Genomic DNA, 17,282 nt, shown 5'->3' with positions numbered 1-17,282 from the left:
CCCCCGTCCTGCTGTCAGTTTATTTCTCTCTGTTATCAGCCATTCCCCCGTCCTGCTGTCAGTCTATTTCTCTCTGTTATCAGCCATTCCCCTGTCCTGCTGTCAGTCTATTTCTCTCTGTTAACAGCCAATCCCTATCCTGCTGTCAGTTTATTTCTCTCTGTTATCAGCCATTCCCCTGTCCTGCTGTTAGTCTATTTCTCTCTGTTAATAGCCATTCCCCATCCCGCTGTCAGTCTATTTCTCTCTGTTATCAGCCATTCCCCGTCCTGCTTTCAGTCTATTTCTCTCTGTTATCAGCCATTCTCTGTCCTGCTGTCAGGCTATTTATCCCTGTTATCAGCCATTCCCCGTCCTGCTGTCTGTCTATTCTCTCTGTTATCAGCCATTCCCCATCCCGCTGTCAGTCTATTTCTCTCTGTTATCAGCCATTCCCCATCTTGCTGTCCGTCTATTTCTCTTTTATCAGCCATTCTCCTGTCCTGCTGTCAGTCTATTCTCTCTGTTATCAGCCATTCCCCTGTCCTGTGTTCAGTCTATTTCTCTCTGTTATCAACCATTCCCCTGTCCTGCTGTCAGTCTATTCTCTCTGTTATCAGCCATTCCCCATCCCGCTGTCAGTCTATTTCTCTCTATCAGCCATTCTGTCCTGCTGTCAGTCTATTTCTCTCTTTTATCAGCCAATCCCCGTCCTGCTGTCAGTCTATTCTCTCTGTTATCAGCCATTCCTCTGTCCTACTGTCAGTCTATTCTCTCTGTTATCAGCCATTCCCCCATCCTGCTGTCAGTCTATTCTCTCTGTTATCAGCCATTCCCCCGTCCTGTTGTCAGTCTATTTCTCTCTGTTATCAGCCATTCCCCTGTCCTGCTGTCAGTCTATTCTCTCTGCTATCAGCCATTCCCCTGTTCTGCTGTCAGTCTATTCTCTCTGTTATCAGCCATTCCCCTGTCCTTCTGGCAGTCTATTTCTCTCTTTTATCAGCCAATCCCGGTCCTGCTGTCAGTCTATTTCTCTCTGTTATCAGCCATTCCCCCTTACTGCTGTCAGTCTATTTCTCTCTGTTATCAGCCATTCCCCCTTACTGCTGTCAGTCTATTTCTCTCTGTTTTCAGCCATTCCCCGTCCTGCTGTCAGTCTATTTCTCTCTGTTATCAGCCATTCCCCATGCCGCTGTCAGTCTATTTCTCTCTGTTATCAGCCATTCCCCCGTCCTGCTGTCAGTCTATTTCTCTCTGTTATCAGCCATTCCCCCGTCCTGCTGTCAGTCTATTTCTCTCTGTTATCAGCCATTCCCCTGTCCTGCTGTCAGTCTATTTCTCTCTGTTAACAGCCAATCCCCATCCTGCTGTCAGTCTATTTCTCTCTGTTATCAGCCATTCCCCCGTCCTGCTGTCAGTCTATTTCTCTCTGTTATCAGCCATTCCCCATCCCGCTGTCAGTCTATTTCTCTGTTATCAGCCATTCCCCATCCCGCTGTCAGTCTATTTCTCTCTGTTATCAGCCATTCCCCATCTTGCTGTCAGTCTATTTCTCTGTTATCAGCCATTCCCCTGTCCTGCTGTCAGTCTATTTCTCTCTGTTAACAGCCATTCCCCATCCCGCTGTCAGTCTATTTCTCTCTGTTATCAGCCATTCCCTGTCCTGCTGTCAGTCTATTTCTCTCTCTTATCAGCCATTCCCCGTCCTGCTGTCAGTCTATTTCTCTCTGTTATCAGCCATTCCCCCGTCCTGCTGTCAGTCTATTTCTCTCTGTTATCAGCCATTCCCCATCCCGCTGTCAGTCTATTTCTCTCTGTTATCAGCCATTCCCCATCTTGCTGTCAGTCTATTTCTCTGTTATCAGCCATTCCCCATCCCGCTGTCAGTCTATTTCTCTCTGTTATCAGCCATTCCCCATCTTGCTGTCAGTCTATTTCTCTGTTATCAGCCATTCCCCTGTCCTGCTGTCAGTCTATTTCTCTCTGTTAACAGCCATTCCCCATCCCGCTGTCAGTCTATTTCTCTCTGTTATCAGCCATTCCCTGTCCTGCTGTCAGTCTATTTCTCTCTCTTATCAGCCATTCCCCGTCCTGCTGTCAGTCTATTTCTCTCTGTTATCAGCCATTCCCCGTCCTGCTGTCTGTCTATTTCTCTCTGTTATCAGCCATTCCCCCGTCCTGCTGTCAGTCTATTTCTCTCTGTTATCAGCCATTCCCCATCCCGCTGTCAGTCTATTTCTCTGTTATCAGCCATTCTCCTGTCCTGTGTTCAGTCTATTTCTCTCTGTTATCAACCATTCCCCATCCCGCTGTCAGTCTATTTCTCTCTGTTATCAGCCATTCTCCTGTCCTGCTGTCAGTCTATTTCTCTCTGTTATCAGCCATTCCCCGTCCTGCTGTCAGTCTATTCTCTCTGTTATCAGCCATTCCTCTGTCCTGCTGTCAGTCTATTCTCTCTGTTATCAGCCATTCCCCCGTCCTGCTGTCAGTCTATTCTCTCTATCAGCCATTCCCCCGTCCTGCTGTCAGTCTATTATCTCTGTTATCAGCCATTCCCCCGTCATGTTGTCAGTCTATTTATCTCTATCAGCCATTCCCCATCCTGCTGTCAGTCTATTTCTATCTGTTATCAGCCATTCCCCAGTCCTGCTGCCAGTCTATGTCTCTCTGTTATCAGCCATTCCCCATCCCGCTGTCAGTCTATTTCTCTCTGTTATCAGCCATTCCCCATCTTGCTGTCAGTCAATTTCTCTGTTATCAGCCATTCTCCTGTCCTGCTGTCAGTCTATTCTCTCTGTTATCAGCCATTCCCCTGTCCTGTGTTCAGTCTATTTCTCTCTGTTATCAGCCATTCTCCTGTCCTGCTGTCAGTCTATTTCTCTCTGTTATCAGCCATTACCCGTCCTGCTGTCAGTCTATTCTCTCTGTTATTAGCCATTCCTCTGTCAAGCTGTCAGTCTATTCTCTCTGTTATCAGCCATTCCCCCGTCCTGCTGTCAGTCTATTCTCTCTGTTATCAGCCATTCCCCCGTCCTGTTGTCAGTCTATTTCTCTCTTTTATCAGCCATTCCCCGTCCTGCTGTCAGTCTATTCTCTCTGTTATCAGCCATTCCCCATCCCGCTGTCAGTCTATTTCTCTCTGTTATCAGCCATTCCCAATCTTGCTGTCAGTCTATTTCTCTGTTATCAGCCATTCACCTGTCCTGCTGTCAGTCTATTCTATCTGTTATCAGCCATTCCCCTGTCCTGTGTTCAGTCTATTTCTCTCTGTTATCAACCATTCCCCTGTCCTGCTGTCAGTCTATTCTCTCTGTTATCAGCCATTCCCCATCCCGCTGTCAGTCTATTTCTCTCTGTTATCAGCAATTCTCCTGTCCTGCTGTCAGTCTATTTCTCTCTTTTATCAGCCAATCCCTGTCCTGCTGTCAGTCTATTCTCTTTGTTATCAGCCATTCCTCTGTCCTGCTGTCAGTCTATTCTCTCTGTTATCAGCCATTCCGCCGTCCTGCTGTCAGTCTATTCTCTCTGTTATCAGCCATTCCCCCGTCCTGTTGTCAGTCTATTTCTCTCTGTTATCAGCCATTCCCCGTCCTGCTGTCAGTCTATTTCTCTCTGTTATCAGCCATTCCGCGTCCTGCTGTCAGTCTATTCTCTGTTATCAGCCATTCCCTATCCCGCTGTCAGTCTATTTCTCTCTGTTATCAGCCATTCCCCATCCCGCTGTCAGTCTATTTCTCTCTGTTATCAGCCATTCCCCATCTTGCTGTCAGTCTATTTCTCTCTGTTATCAGCCATTCCCCGTCCTGCTGTCAGTCTATTCTCTCTGTTATCAGCCATTCCCCTGTCCTGTGTTCAGTCTATTTCTCTCTGTTATCAGCCATTCACCTGTCCTGCTGTCAGTCTATTCTCTCTGTTATCAGCCATTCCCCATCCCGCTGTCAGTCTATTTCTCTCTTTTATCAGCCAATCCCCATCCTGCTGTCAGTCTATTCTCTCTGTTATCAGCCATTCCCCTGTCCTGCTGTCAGTCTATTCTCTCTGTTATCAGCCAATCCCCATCCTGCTGTCAGTCTATTTCTCTCTGTTATCAGCCATTCCCCCTTACTGCTGTCAGTCTATTTCTCTCTGTTTTCAGCCATTCCCCGTCCTGCTGTCAGTCTATTTCTCTCTGCTATCAGCCATTCCCCTGTCCTGCTGTCAGTCTATTTCTCTCTGTTATCAGCCATTCCCCATGCCGCTGTCAGTCTATTTCTCTCTGTTATCAGCCATTCCCCCGTCCTGCTGTCAGTCTATTTCTCTCTGTTATCAGCCATTCCCCCGTCCTGCTGTCAGTCTATTTCTCTCTGTTATCAGCCATTCCCCTGTCCTGCTGTCAGTCTATTTCTCTCTGTTAACAGCCAATCCCCATCCTGCTGTCAGTCTATTTCTCTCTGTTATCAGCCATTCCCCATCCCGCTGTCAGTCTATTTCTCTGTTATCAGCCATTCCCCATCCCGCTGTCAGTCTATTTCTCTCTGTTATCAGCCATTCCCCATCTTGCTGTCAGTCTATTTCTCTGTTATCAGCCATTCCCCTGTCCTGCTGTCAGTCTATTTCTCTCTGTTAACAGCCATTCCCCATCCCGCTGTCAGTCTATTTCTCTCTGTTATCAGCCATTCCCTGTCCTGCTGTCAGTCTATTTCTCTCTCTTATCAGCCATTCCCCGTCCTGCTGTCAGTCTATTTCTCTCTGTTATCAGCCATTCCCCGTCCTGCTGTCTGTCTATTTCTCTCTGTTATCAGCCATTCCCCATCCCGCTGTCAGTCTATTTCTCTCTGTTATCAGCCATTCCCCATCTTGCTGTCAGTCTATTTCTCTGTTATCAGCCATTCCCCATCCCGCTGTCAGTCTATTTCTCTCTGTTATCAGCCATTCCCCATCTTGCTGTCAGTCTATTTCTCTGTTATCAGCCATTCCCCTGTCCTGCTGTCAGTCTATTTCTCTCTGTTAACAGCCATTCCCCATCCCGCTGTCAGTCTATTTCTCTCTGTTATCAGCCATTCCCTGTCCTGCTGTCAGTCTATTTCTCTCTCTTATCAGCCATTCCCCGTCCTGCTGTCAGTCTATTTCTCTCTGTTATCAGCCATTCCCCGTCCTGCTGTCTGTCTATTTCTCTCTGTTATCAGCCATTCCCCCGTCCTGCTGTCAGTCTATTTCTCTCTGTTATCAGCCATTCCCCATCCCGCTGTCAGTCTATTTCTCTGTTATCAGCCATTCTCCTGTCCTGTGTTCAGTCTATTTCTCTCTGTTATCAACCATTCCCCATCCCGCTGTCAGTCTATTTCTCTCTGTTATCAGCCATTCTCCTGTCCTGCTGTCAGTCTATTTCTCTCTGTTATCAGCCATTCCCCGTCCTGCTGTCAGTCTATTCTCTCTGTTATCAGCCATTCCTCTGTCCTGCTGTCAGTCTATTCTCTCTGTTATCAGCCATTCCCCCGTCCTGCTGTCAGTCTATTCTCTCTGTTATCAGCCATTCCCCCGTCCTGCTGTCAGTCTATTATCTCTGTTATCAGCCATTCCCCCGTCATGTTGTCAGTCTATTTATCTCTATCAGCCATTCCCCATCCTGCTGTCAGTCTATTTCTATCTGTTATCAGCCATTCCCCAGTCCTGCTGCCAGTCTATGTCTCTCTGTTATCAGCCATTCCCCATCCCGCTGTCAGTCTATTTCTCTCTGTTATCAGCCATTCCCCATCTTGCTGTCAGTCAATTTCTCTGTTATCAGCCATTCTCCTGTCCTGCTGTCAGTCTATTCTCTCTGTTATCAGCCATTCCCCTGTCCTGTGTTCAGTCTATTTCTCTCTGTTATCAGCCATTCTCCTGTCCTGCTGTCAGTCTATTTCTCTCTGTTATCAGCCATTCCCCGTCCTGCTGTCAGTCTATTCTCTCTGTTATCAGCCATTCCCCATCCCGCTGTCAGTCTATTTCTCTCTGTTATCAGCCATTCCCAATCTTGCTGTCAGTCTATTTCTCTGTTATCAGCCATTCTCCTGTCCTGCTGTCAGTCTATTCTATCTGTTATCAGCCATTCCCCTGTCCTGTGTTCAGTCTATTTCTCTCTGTTATCAACCATTCCCCTGTCCTGCTGTCAGTCTATTCTCTCTGTTATCAGCCATTCCCCATCCCGCTGTCAGTCTATTTCTCTCTGTTATCAGCAATTCTCCTGTCCTGCTGTCAGTCTATTTCTCTCTTTTATCAGCCAATCCCCGTCCTGCTGTCAGTCTATTCTCTCTGTTATCAGCCATTCCTCTGTCCTGCTGTCAGTCTATTCTCTCTGTTATCAGCCATTCCCCCGTCCTGCTGTCAGTCTATTCTCTCTGTTATCAGCCATTCCCCCGTCCTGTTGTCAGTCTATTTCTCTCTGTTATCAGCCATTCCCCGTCCTGCTGTCAGTCTATTTCTCTCTGTTATCAGCCATTCCGCGTCCTGCTGTCAGTCTATTCTCTGTTATCAGCCATTCCCTATCCCGCTGTCAGTCTATTTCTCTCTGTTATCAGCCATTCCCCATCCCGCTGTCAGTCTATTTCTCTCTGTTATCAGCCATTCCCCATCTTGCTGTCAGTCTATTTCTCTCTGTTATCAGCCATTCCCCGTCCTGCTGTCAGTCTATTCTCTCTGTTATCAGCCATTCCCCTGTCCTGTGTTCAGTCTATTTCTCTCTGTTATCAGCCATACACCTGTCCTGCTGTCAGTCTATTCTCTCTGTTATCAGCCATTCCCCATCCCGCTGTCAGTCTATTTCTCTCTTTTATCAGCCAATCCCCATCCTGTTGTCAGTCTATTCTCTCTGTTATCAGCCATTCCCCCGTCCTGCTGTCAGTCTATTCTCTCTGTTATCAGCCATTCCCCCGTCCTGTTGTCAGTCTATTTCTCTCTATCAGCCATTCCCCATCCTGCTGTCAGTCTATTTCTATCTGTTATCAGCCATTCCCCTGTCCTGCTGCCAGTCTATTTCTCTCTGTTATCAGCCATTCCCCTGTCCTGCTGTGAGTCTATTTCTCTCTGTTATCAGCCAATCCCCGTCCTGCTGTCAGTCTATTGCTCTCTGTTATCAGCCATTTCCCCGTCCTGCGGTCAGTCTAATTCTCTCTGTTAACAGCCAATCCCCATCCTGCTGTCAGTCTATTCTCTCTGTTATCAGCCATTCCTCTGTCCTGCTGTCAGTCTATTCTCTCTGTTATCAGCCATTCCCCGTCCTGCTGTCAGTCTATTTCTCTCTGTTATCAGCCATTCCCCGTCCTGCTGTCAGTCTATTCTCTGTTATCAGCCATTCCCCATCCCGCTGTCAGTCTTTTTCTCTCTGTTATCAGCCATTCCCCTGTCCTGCTGTCAGTCTATTCTCTCTGTTATCAGCCATTCCCCTGTTCCGCTGTCAGTCTATTCTCTCTGTTATCAGCCATTCCCCTGTCCTTCTGGCAGTCTATTTCTCTCTGTTATCAGCCAATCCCGGTCCTGCTGTCAGTCTATTTCTCTCTGTTATCAGCCATTCCCCGTCCTGCTGTCAGTCTATTCTCTGTTATCAGCCATTCCCCATGCCGCTGTCAGTCTATTTCTCTCTGTTATCAGCCATTCCCCCGTCCTGCTGTCAGTCTATTTCTCTCTGTTATCAGCCATTCCCCCGTCCTGCTGTCAGTCTATTTCTCTCTGTTATCAGCCATTCCCCTGTCCTGCTGTCAGTCTATTTCTCTCTGTTATCAGCCAATCTCGTCCTGCTGTCAGTCTATTTCTCTCTGTTATCAGCCATTCCCCATGCCGCTGTCAGTCTATTTCTCTCTGTTATCAGCCATTCCCCCGTCCTGCTGTCAGTCTATTTCTCTCTGTTATCAGCCATTCCCCCGTCCTGCTGTCAGTCTATTTCTCTCTGTTATCAGCCATTCCCCTATTCTGCTGTCAGTCTATTCTCTCTGTTATCAGCCATTCCCCTGTCCTTCTGGCAGTCTATTTCTCCCTGTTATCAGCCAATCCCGGTCCTGCTGTCAGTCTATTTCTCTCTGTTATCAGCCATTCCCCCTTACTGCTGTCAGTCTATTTCTCTCTGTTTTCAGCCATTCCCCGTTCTGCTGTCAGTCTATTTCTCTCTGCTATCAGCCATTCCCCTGTCCTGCTGTCAGTCTATTTCTCTCTGTTATCAGCCAATCTCGTCCTGCTGTCAGTCTATTTCTCTCTGTTATCAGCCATTCCCCATGCCGCTGTCAGTCTATTTCTCTCTGTTATCAGCCATTCCCCCGTCCTGCTGTCAGTTTATTTCTCTCTGTTATCAGCCATTCCCCCGTCCTGCTGTCAGTCTATTTCTCTCTGTTATCAGCCATTCCCCTGTCCTGCTGTCAGTCTATTTCTCTCTGTTAACAGCCAATCCCCATCCTGCTGTCAGTCTATTTCTCTCTGTTATCAGCCATTCCCCCGTCCTGCTGTCAGTCTATTTCTCTCTGTTATCAGCCATTCCCCATCCCGCTGTCAGTCTATTTCTCTCTGTTATCAGCCATTCCTCATCTTGCTGTCAGTCTATTTCTCTGTTATCAGCCATTCCCCTGTCCTGCTGTCAGTCTATTTCTCTCTGTTAACAGCCATTCCCCATCCCGCTGTCAGTCTATTTCTCTCTGTTATCAGCCATTTCCTGTCCTGCTGTCAGTCTATTTCTCTCTCTTATCAGCCATTCCCCGTCCTGCTGTCAGTCTATTTCTCTCTGTTATCAGCCATTCCCCGTCCTGCTGTCTGTCTATTTCTCTCTGTTATCAGCTATTCCCCCGTCCTGCTGTCAGTCTATTTCTCTCTGTTATCAGCCATTCCCTTGTCCTGCTCTCAGTCTATTTCTCTCTGTTATCAGCCATTCCCCATCCCGCTGTCAGTCTATTCTCTCTGTTATCAGCCATTCCCCATCCCGCTGTCAGTCTATTCTCTCTGTTATCAGCCATTCCCCATCCCGCTGTCAGTCTATTTCTCTCTGTTATCAGCCATTCTCCTGTCCTGCTGTCAGTCTATTTTTCTCTTTTATCAGCCATTCCCCCGTCCTGCTGTCAGTCTATTCTCTCTGTTATCAGCCATTCCGCCGTCCTGTTGTCAGTCTATTTCTCTCTATCAGCCATTCCCCATCCTGCTGTCAGTCTATTTCTTTCTGTTATCAGCCATTCCCCTGTCCTGCTCTCAGTCTTTTTCTCTCTGTTATCAGCCAATCCCCGTCCTGCTGTCAGTCTTTTGCTCTCTGTTATCAGCCATTTCCCCGTCCTGCAGTCAGTCTATTTCTCTCTGTTAACAGCCAATCCCTATCCTGCTGTCAGTTTATTTCTCTCTGTTATCAGCCATTCCCCTGTCCTGCTGTTAGTCTATTTCTCTCTGTTAATAGCCATTCCCCATCCCGCTGTCAGTCTATTTCTCTCTGTTATCAGCCATTCCCCGTCCTGCTTTCAGTCTATTTCTCTCTGTTATCAGCCATTCTCTGTCCTGCTGTCAGGCTATTTATCCCTGTTATCAGCCATTCCCCGTCCTGCTGTCTGTCTATTCTCTCTGTTATCAGCCATTCCCCATCCCGCTGTCAGTCTATTTCTCTCTGTTATCAGCCATTCCCCATCTTGCTGTCCGTCTATTTCTCTTTTATCAGCCATTCTCCTGTCCTGCTGTCAGTCTATTCTCTCTGTTATCAGCCATTCCCCTGTCCTGTGTTCAGTCTATTTCTCTCTGTTATCAACCATTCCCCTGTCCTGCTGTCAGTCTATTCTCTCTGTTATCAGCCATTCCCCATCCCGCTGTCAGTCTATTTCTCTCTATCAGCCATTCTGTCCTGCTGTCAGTCTATTTCTCTCTTTTATCAGCCAATCCCCGTCCTGCTGTCAGTCTATTCTCTCTGTTATCAGCCATTCCTCTGTCCTACTGTCAGTCTATTCTCTCTGTTATCAGCCATTCCCCCATCCTGCTGTCAGTCTATTCTCTCTGTTATCAGCCATTCCCCCGTCCTGTTGTCAGTCTATTTCTCTCTGTTATCAGCCATTCCCCTGTCCTGCTGTCAGTCTATTCTCTCTGCTATCAGCCATTCCCCTGTTCTGCTGTCAGTCTATTCTCTCTGTTATCAGCCATTCCCCTGTCCTTCTGGCAGTCTATTTCTCTCTTTTATCAGCCAATCCCGGTCCTGCTGTCAGTCTATTTCTCTCTGTTATCAGCCATTCCCCCTTACTGCTGTCAGTCTATTTCTCTCTGTTATCAGCCATTCCCCCTTACTGCTGTCAGTCTATTTCTCTCTGTTTTCAGCCATTCCCCGTCCTGCTGTCAGTCTATTTCTCTCTGTTATCAGCCATTCCCCATGCCGCTGTCAGTCTATTTCTCTCTGTTATCAGCCATTCCCCCGTCCTGCTGTCAGTCTATTTCTCTCTGTTATCAGCCATTCCCCCGTCCTGCTGTCAGTCTATTTCTCTCTGTTATCAGCCATTCCCCTGTCCTGCTGTCAGTCTATTTCTCTCTGTTAACAGCCAATCCCCATCCTGCTGTCAGTCTATTTCTCTCTGTTATCAGCCATTCCCCCGTCCTGCTGTCAGTCTATTTCTCTCTGTTATCAGCCATTCCCCATCCCGCTGTCAGTCTATTTCTCTGTTATCAGCCATTCCCCATCCCGCTGTCAGTCTATTTCTCTCTGTTATCAGCCATTCCCCATCTTGCTGTCAGTCTATTTCTCTGTTATCAGCCATTCCCCTGTCCTGCTGTCAGTCTATTTCTCTCTGTTAACAGCCATTCCCCATCCCGCTGTCAGTCTATTTCTCTCTGTTATCAGCCATTCCCTGTCCTGCTGTCAGTCTATTTCTCTCTCTTATCAGCCATTCCCCGTCCTGCTGTCAGTCTATTTCTCTCTGTTATCAGCCATTCCCCCGTCCTGCTGTCAGTCTATTTCTCTCTGTTATCAGCCATTCCCCATCCCGCTGTCAGTCTATTTCTCTCTGTTATCAGCCATTCCCCATCTTGCTGTCAGTCTATTTCTCTGTTATCAGCCATTCCCCATCCCGCTGTCAGTCTATTTCTCTCTGTTATCAGCCATTCCCCATCTTGCTGTCAGTCTATTTCTCTGTTATCAGCCATTCCCCTGTCCTGCTGTCAGTCTATTTCTCTCTGTTAACAGCCATTCCCCATCCCGCTGTCAGTCTATTTCTCTCTGTTATCAGCCATTCCCTGTCCTGCTGTCAGTCTATTTCTCTCTCTTATCAGCCATTCCCCGTCCTGCTGTCAGTCTATTTCTCTCTGTTATCAGCCATTCCCCCGTCCTGCTGTCAGTCTATTTCTCTCTGTTATCAGCCATTCCCCATCCCGCTGTCAGTCTATTTCTCTGTTATCAGCCATTCTCCTGTCCTGTGTTCAGTCTATTTCTCTCTGTTATCAACCATTCCCCATCCCGCTGTCAGTCTATTTCTCTCTGTTATCAGCCATTCTCCTGTCCTGCTGTCAGTCTATTTCTCTCTGTTATCAGCCATTCCCCGTCCTGCTGTCAGTCTATTTCTCTCTGTTATCAGCCATTCCCCATCCCGCTGTCAGTCTATTTCTCTGTTATCAGCCATTCCCCATCCCGCTGTCAGTCTATTTCTCTCTGTTATCAGCCATTCCCCATCTTGCTGTCAGTCTATTTCTCTGTTATCAGCCATTCCCCTGTCCTGCTGTCAGTCTATTTCTCTCTGTTAACAGCCATTCCCCATCCCGCTGTCAGTCTATTTCTCTCTGTTATCAGCCATTCCCTGTCCTGCTGTCAGTCTATTTCTCTCTCTTATCAGCCATTCCCCGTCCTGCTGTCAGTCTATTTCTCTCTGTTATCAGCCATTCCCCCGTCCTGCTGTCAGTCTATTTCTCTCTGTTATCAGCCATTCCCCATCCCGCTGTCAGTCTATTTCTCTCTGTTATCAGCCATTCCCCATCTTGCTGTCAGTCTATTTCTCTGTTATCAGCCATTCCCCATCCCGCTGTCAGTCTATTTCTCTCTGTTATCAGCCATTCCCCATCTTGCTGTCAGTCTATTTCTCTGTTATCAGCCATTCCCCTGTCCTGCTGTCAGTCTATTTCTCTCTGTTAACAGCCATTCCCCATCCCGCTGTCAGTCTATTTCTCTCTGTTATCAGCCATTCCCTGTCCTGCTGTCAGTCTATTTCTCTCTCTTATCAGCCATTCCCCGTCCTGCTGTCAGTCTATTTCTCTCTGTTATCAGCCATTCCCCGTCCTGCTGTCTGTCTATTTCTCTCTGTTATCAGCCATTCCCCCGTCCTGCTGTCAGTCTATTTCTCTCTGTTATCAGCCATTCCCCATCCCGCTGTCAGTCTATTTCTCTGTTATCAGCCATTCTCCTGTCCTGTGTTCAGTCTATTTCTCTCTGTTATCAACCATTCCCCATCCCGCTGTCAGTCTATTTCTCTCTGTTATCAGCCATTCTCCTGTCCTGCTGTCAGTCTATTTCTCTCTGTTATCAGCCATTCCCCGTCCTGCTGTCAGTCTATTCTCTCTGTTATCAGCCATTCCTCTGTCCTGCTGTCAGTCTATTCTCTCTGTTATCAGCCATTCCCCCGTCCTGCTGTCAGTCTATTCTCTCTATCAGCCATTCCCCCGTCCTGCTGTCAGTCTATTATCTCTGTTATCAGCCATTCCCCCGTCATGTTGTCAGTCTATTTATCTCTATCAGCCATTCCCCATCCTGCTGTCAGTCTATTTCTATCTGTTATCAGCCATTCCCCAGTCCTGCTGCCAGTCTATGTCTCTCTGTTATCAGCCATTCCCCATCCCGCTGTCAGTCTATTTCTCTCTGTTATCAGCCATTCCCCATCTTGCTGTCAGTCAATTTCTCTGTTATCAGCCATTCTCCTGTCCTGCTGTCAGTCTATTCTCTCTGTTATCAGCCATTCCCCTGTCCTGTGTTCAGTCTATTTCTCTCTGTTATCAGCCATTCTCCTGTCCTGCTGTCAGTCTATTTCTCTCTGTTATCAGCCATTACCCGTCCTGCTGTCAGTCTATTCTCTCTGTTATTAGCCATTCCTCTGTCAAGCTGTCAGTCTATTCTCTCTGTTATCAGCCATTCCCCCGTCCTGCTGTCAGTCTATTCTCTCTGTTATCAGCCATTCCCCCGTCCTGTTGTCAGTCTATTTCTCTCTTTTATCAGCCATTCCCCGTCCTGCTGTCAGTCTATTCTCTCTGTTATCAGCCATTCCCCATCACGCTGTCAGTCTATTTCTCTCTGTTATCAGCCATTCCCAATCTTGCTGTCAGTCTATTTCTCTGTTATCAGCCATTCACCTGTCCTGCTGTCAGTCTATTCTATCTGTTATCAGCCATTCCCCTGTCCTGTGTTCAGTCTATTTCTCTCTGTTATCAACCATTCCCCTGTCCTGCTGTCAGTCTATTCTCTCTGTTATCAGCCATTCCCCATCCCGCTGTCAGTCTATTTCTCTCTGTTATCAGCAATTCTCCTGTCCTGCTGTCAGTCTATTTCTCTCTTTTATCAGCCAATCCCTGTCCTGCTGTCAGTCTATTCTCTTTGTTATCAGCCATTCCTCTGTCCTGCTGTCAGTCTATTCTCTCTGTTATCAGCCATTCCGCCGTCCTGCTGTCAGTCTATTCTCTCTGTTATCAGCCATTCCCCCGTCCTGTTGTCAGTCTATTTCTCTCTGTTATCAGCCATTCCCCGTCCTGCTGTCAGTCTATTTCTCTCTGTTATCAGCCATTCCGCGTCCTGCTGTCAGTCTATTCTCTGTTATCAGCCATTCCCTATCCCGCTGTCAGTCTATTTCTCTCTGTTATCAGCCATTCCCCATCCCGCTGTCAGTCTATTTCTCTCTGTTATCAGCCATTCCCCATCTTGCTGTCAGTCTATTTCTCTCTGTTATCAGCCATTCCCCGTCCTGCTGTCAGTCTATTCTCTCTGTTATCAGCCATTCCCCTGTCCTGTGTTCAGTCTATTTCTCTCTGTTATCAGCCATTCACCTGTCCTGCTGTCAGTCTATTCTCTCTGTTATCAGCCATTCCCCATCCCGCTGTCAGTCTATTTCTCTCTTTTATCAGCCAATCCCCATCCTGCTGTCAGTCTATTCTCTCTGTTATCAGCCATTCCCCTGTCCTGCTGTCAGTCTATTCTCTCTGTTATCAGCCAATCCCCATCCTGCTGTCAGTCTATTTCTCTCTGTTATCAGCCATTCCCCCTTACTGCTGTCAGTCTATTTCTCTCTGTTTTCAGCCATTCCCCGTCCTGCTGTCAGTCTATTTCTCTCTGCTATCAGCCATTCCCCTGTCCTGCTGTCAGTCTATTTCTCTCTGTTATCAGCCATTCCCCATGCCGCTGTCAGTCTATTTCTCTCTGTTATCAGCCATTCCCCCGTCCTGCTGTCAGTCTATTTCTCTCTGTTATCAGCCATTCCCCCGTCCTGCTGTCAGTCTATTTCTCTCTGTTATCAGCCATTCCCCTGTCCTGCTGTCAGTCTATTTCTCTCTGTTAACAGCCAATCCCCATCCTGCTGTCAGTCTATTTCTCTCTGTTATCAGCCATTCCCCATCCCGCTGTCAGTCTATTTCTCTGTTATCAGCCATTCCCCATCCCGCTGTCAGTCTATTTCTCTCTGTTATCAGCCATTCCCCATCTTGCTGTCAGTCTATTTCTCTGTTATCAGCCATTCCCCTGTCCTGCTGTCAGTCTATTTCTCTCTGTTAACAGCCATTCCCCATCCCGCTGTCAGTCTATTTCTCTCTGTTATCAGCCATTCCCTGTCCTGCTGTCAGTCTATTTCTCTCTCTTATCAGCCATTCCCCGTCCTGCTGTCAGTCTATTTCTCTCTGTTATCAGCCATTCCCCGTCCTGCTGTCTGTCTATTTCTCTCTGTTATCAGCCATTCCCCATCCCGCTGTCAGTCTATTTCTCTCTGTTATCAGCCATTCCCCATCTTGCTGTCAGTCTATTTCTCTGTTATCAGCCATTCCCCATCCCGCTGTCAGTCTATTTCTCTCTGTTATCAGCCATTCCCCATCTTGCTGTCAGTCTATTTCTCTGTTATCAGCCATTCCCCTGTCCTGCTGTCAGTCTATTTCTCTCTGTTAACAGCCATTCCCCATCCCGCTGTCAGTCTATTTCTCTCTGTTATCAGCCATTCCCTGTCCTGCTGTCAGTCTATTTCTCTCTCTTATCAGCCATTCCCCGTCCTGCTGTCAGTCTATTTCTCTCTGTTATCAGCCATTCCCCGTCCTGCTGTCTGTCTATTTCTCTCTGTTATCAGCCATTCCCCCGTCCTGCTGTCAGTCTATTTCTCTCTGTTATCAGCCATTCCCCATCCCGCTGTAAGTCTATTTCTCTGTTATCAGCCATTCTCCTGTCCTGTGTTCAGTCTATTTCTCTCTGTTATCAACCATTCCCCATCCCGCTGTCAGTCTATTTCTCTCTGTTATCAGCCATTCTCCTGTCCTGCTGTCAGTCTATTTCTCTCTGTTATCAGCCATTCCCCGTCCTGCTGTCAGTCTATTCTCTCTGTTATCAGCCATTCCTCTGTCCTGCTGTCAGTCTATTCTCTCTGTTATCAGCCATTCCCCCGTCCTGCTGTCAGTCTATTCTCTCTGTTATCAGCCATTCCCCCGTCCTGCTGTCAGTCTATTATCTCTGTTATCAGCCATTCCCCCGTCATGTTGTCAGTCTATTTATCTCTATCAGCCATTCCCCATCCTGCTGTCAGTCTATTTCTATCTGTTATCAGCCATTCCCCAGTCCTGCTGCCAGTCTATGTCTCTCTGTTATCAGCCATTCCCCATCCCGCTGTCAGTCTATTTCTCTCTGTTATCAGCCATTCCCCATCTTGCTGTCAGTCAATTTCTCTGTTATCAGCCATTCTCCTGTCCTGCTGTCAGTCTATTCTCTCTGTTATCAGCCATTCCCCTGTCCTGTGTTCAGTCTATTTCTCTCTGTTATCAGCCATTCTCCTGTCCTGCTGTCAGTCTATTTCTCTCTGTTATCAGCCATTCCCCGTCCTGCTGTCAGTCTATTCTCTCTGTTATCAGCCATTCCCCATCCCGCTGTCAGTCTATTTCTCTCTGTTATCAGCCATTCCCAATCTTGCTGTCAGTCTATTTCTCTGTTATCAGCCATTCTCCTGTCCTGCTGTCAGTCTATTCTATCTGTTATCAGCCATTCCCCTGTCCTGTGTTCAGTCTATTTCTCTCTGTTATCAACCATTCCCCTGTCCTGCTGTCAGTCTATTCTCTCTGTTATCAGCCATTCCCCATCCCGCTGTCAGTCTATTTCTCTCTGTTATCAGCAATTCTCCTGTCCTGCTGTCAGTCTATTTCTCTCTTTTATCAGCCAATCCCCGTCCTGCTGTCAGTCTATTCTCTCTGTTATCAGCCATTCCTCTGTCCTGCTGTCAGTCTATTCTCTCTGTTATCAGCCATTCCCCCGTCCTGCTGTCAGTCTATTCTCTCTGTTATCAGCCATTCCCCCGTCCTGTTGTCAGTCTATTTCTCTCTGTTATCAGCCATTCCCCGTCCTGCTGTCAGTCTATTTCTCTCTGTTATCAGCCATTCCGCGTCCTGCTGTCAGTCTATTCTCTGTTATCAGCCATTCCCTATCCCGCTGTCAGTCTATTTCTCTCTGTTATCAGCCATTCCCCATCCCGCTGTCAGTCTATTTCTCTCTGTTATCAGCCATTCCCCATCTTGCTGTCAGTCTATTTCTCTCTGTTATCAGCCATTCCCCGTCCTGCTGTCAGTCTATTCTCTCTGTTATCAGCCATTCCCCTGTCCTGTGTTCAGTCTATTTCTCTCTGTTATCAGCCATACACCTGTCCTGCTGTCAGTCTATTCTCTCTGTTATCAGCCATTCCCCATCCCGCTGTCAGTCTATTTCTCTCTTTTATCAGCCAATCCCCATCCTGTTGTCAGTCTATTCTCTCTGTTATCAGCCATTCCCCCGTCCTGCTGTCAGTCTATTCTCTCTGTTATCAGCCATTCCCCCGTCCTGTTGTCAGTCTATTTCTCTCTATCAGCCATTCCCCATCCTGCTGTCAGTCTATTTCTATCTGTTATCAGCCATTCCCCTGTCCTGCTGCCAGTCTATTTCTCTCTGTTATCAGCCATTCCCCTGTCCTGCTGTGAGTCTATTTCTCTCTGTTATCAGCCAATCCCCGTCCTGCTGTCAGTCTATTGCTCTCTGTTATCAGCCATTTCCCCGTCCTGCGGTCAGTCTAATTCTCTCTGTTAACAGCCAATCCCCATCCTGCTGTCAGTCTATTCTCTCTGTTATCAGCCATTCCTCTGTCCTGCTGTCAGTCTATTCTCTCTGT

This window comes from Ranitomeya imitator, chromosome 1 (assembly GCF_032444005.1).
Source record: "Ranitomeya imitator isolate aRanImi1 chromosome 1, aRanImi1.pri, whole genome shotgun sequence".
Taxonomy (NCBI): Eukaryota; Metazoa; Chordata; class Amphibia; order Anura; family Dendrobatidae; genus Ranitomeya; species Ranitomeya imitator.
Note: the sequence above shows the minus strand (reverse complement) of the source record.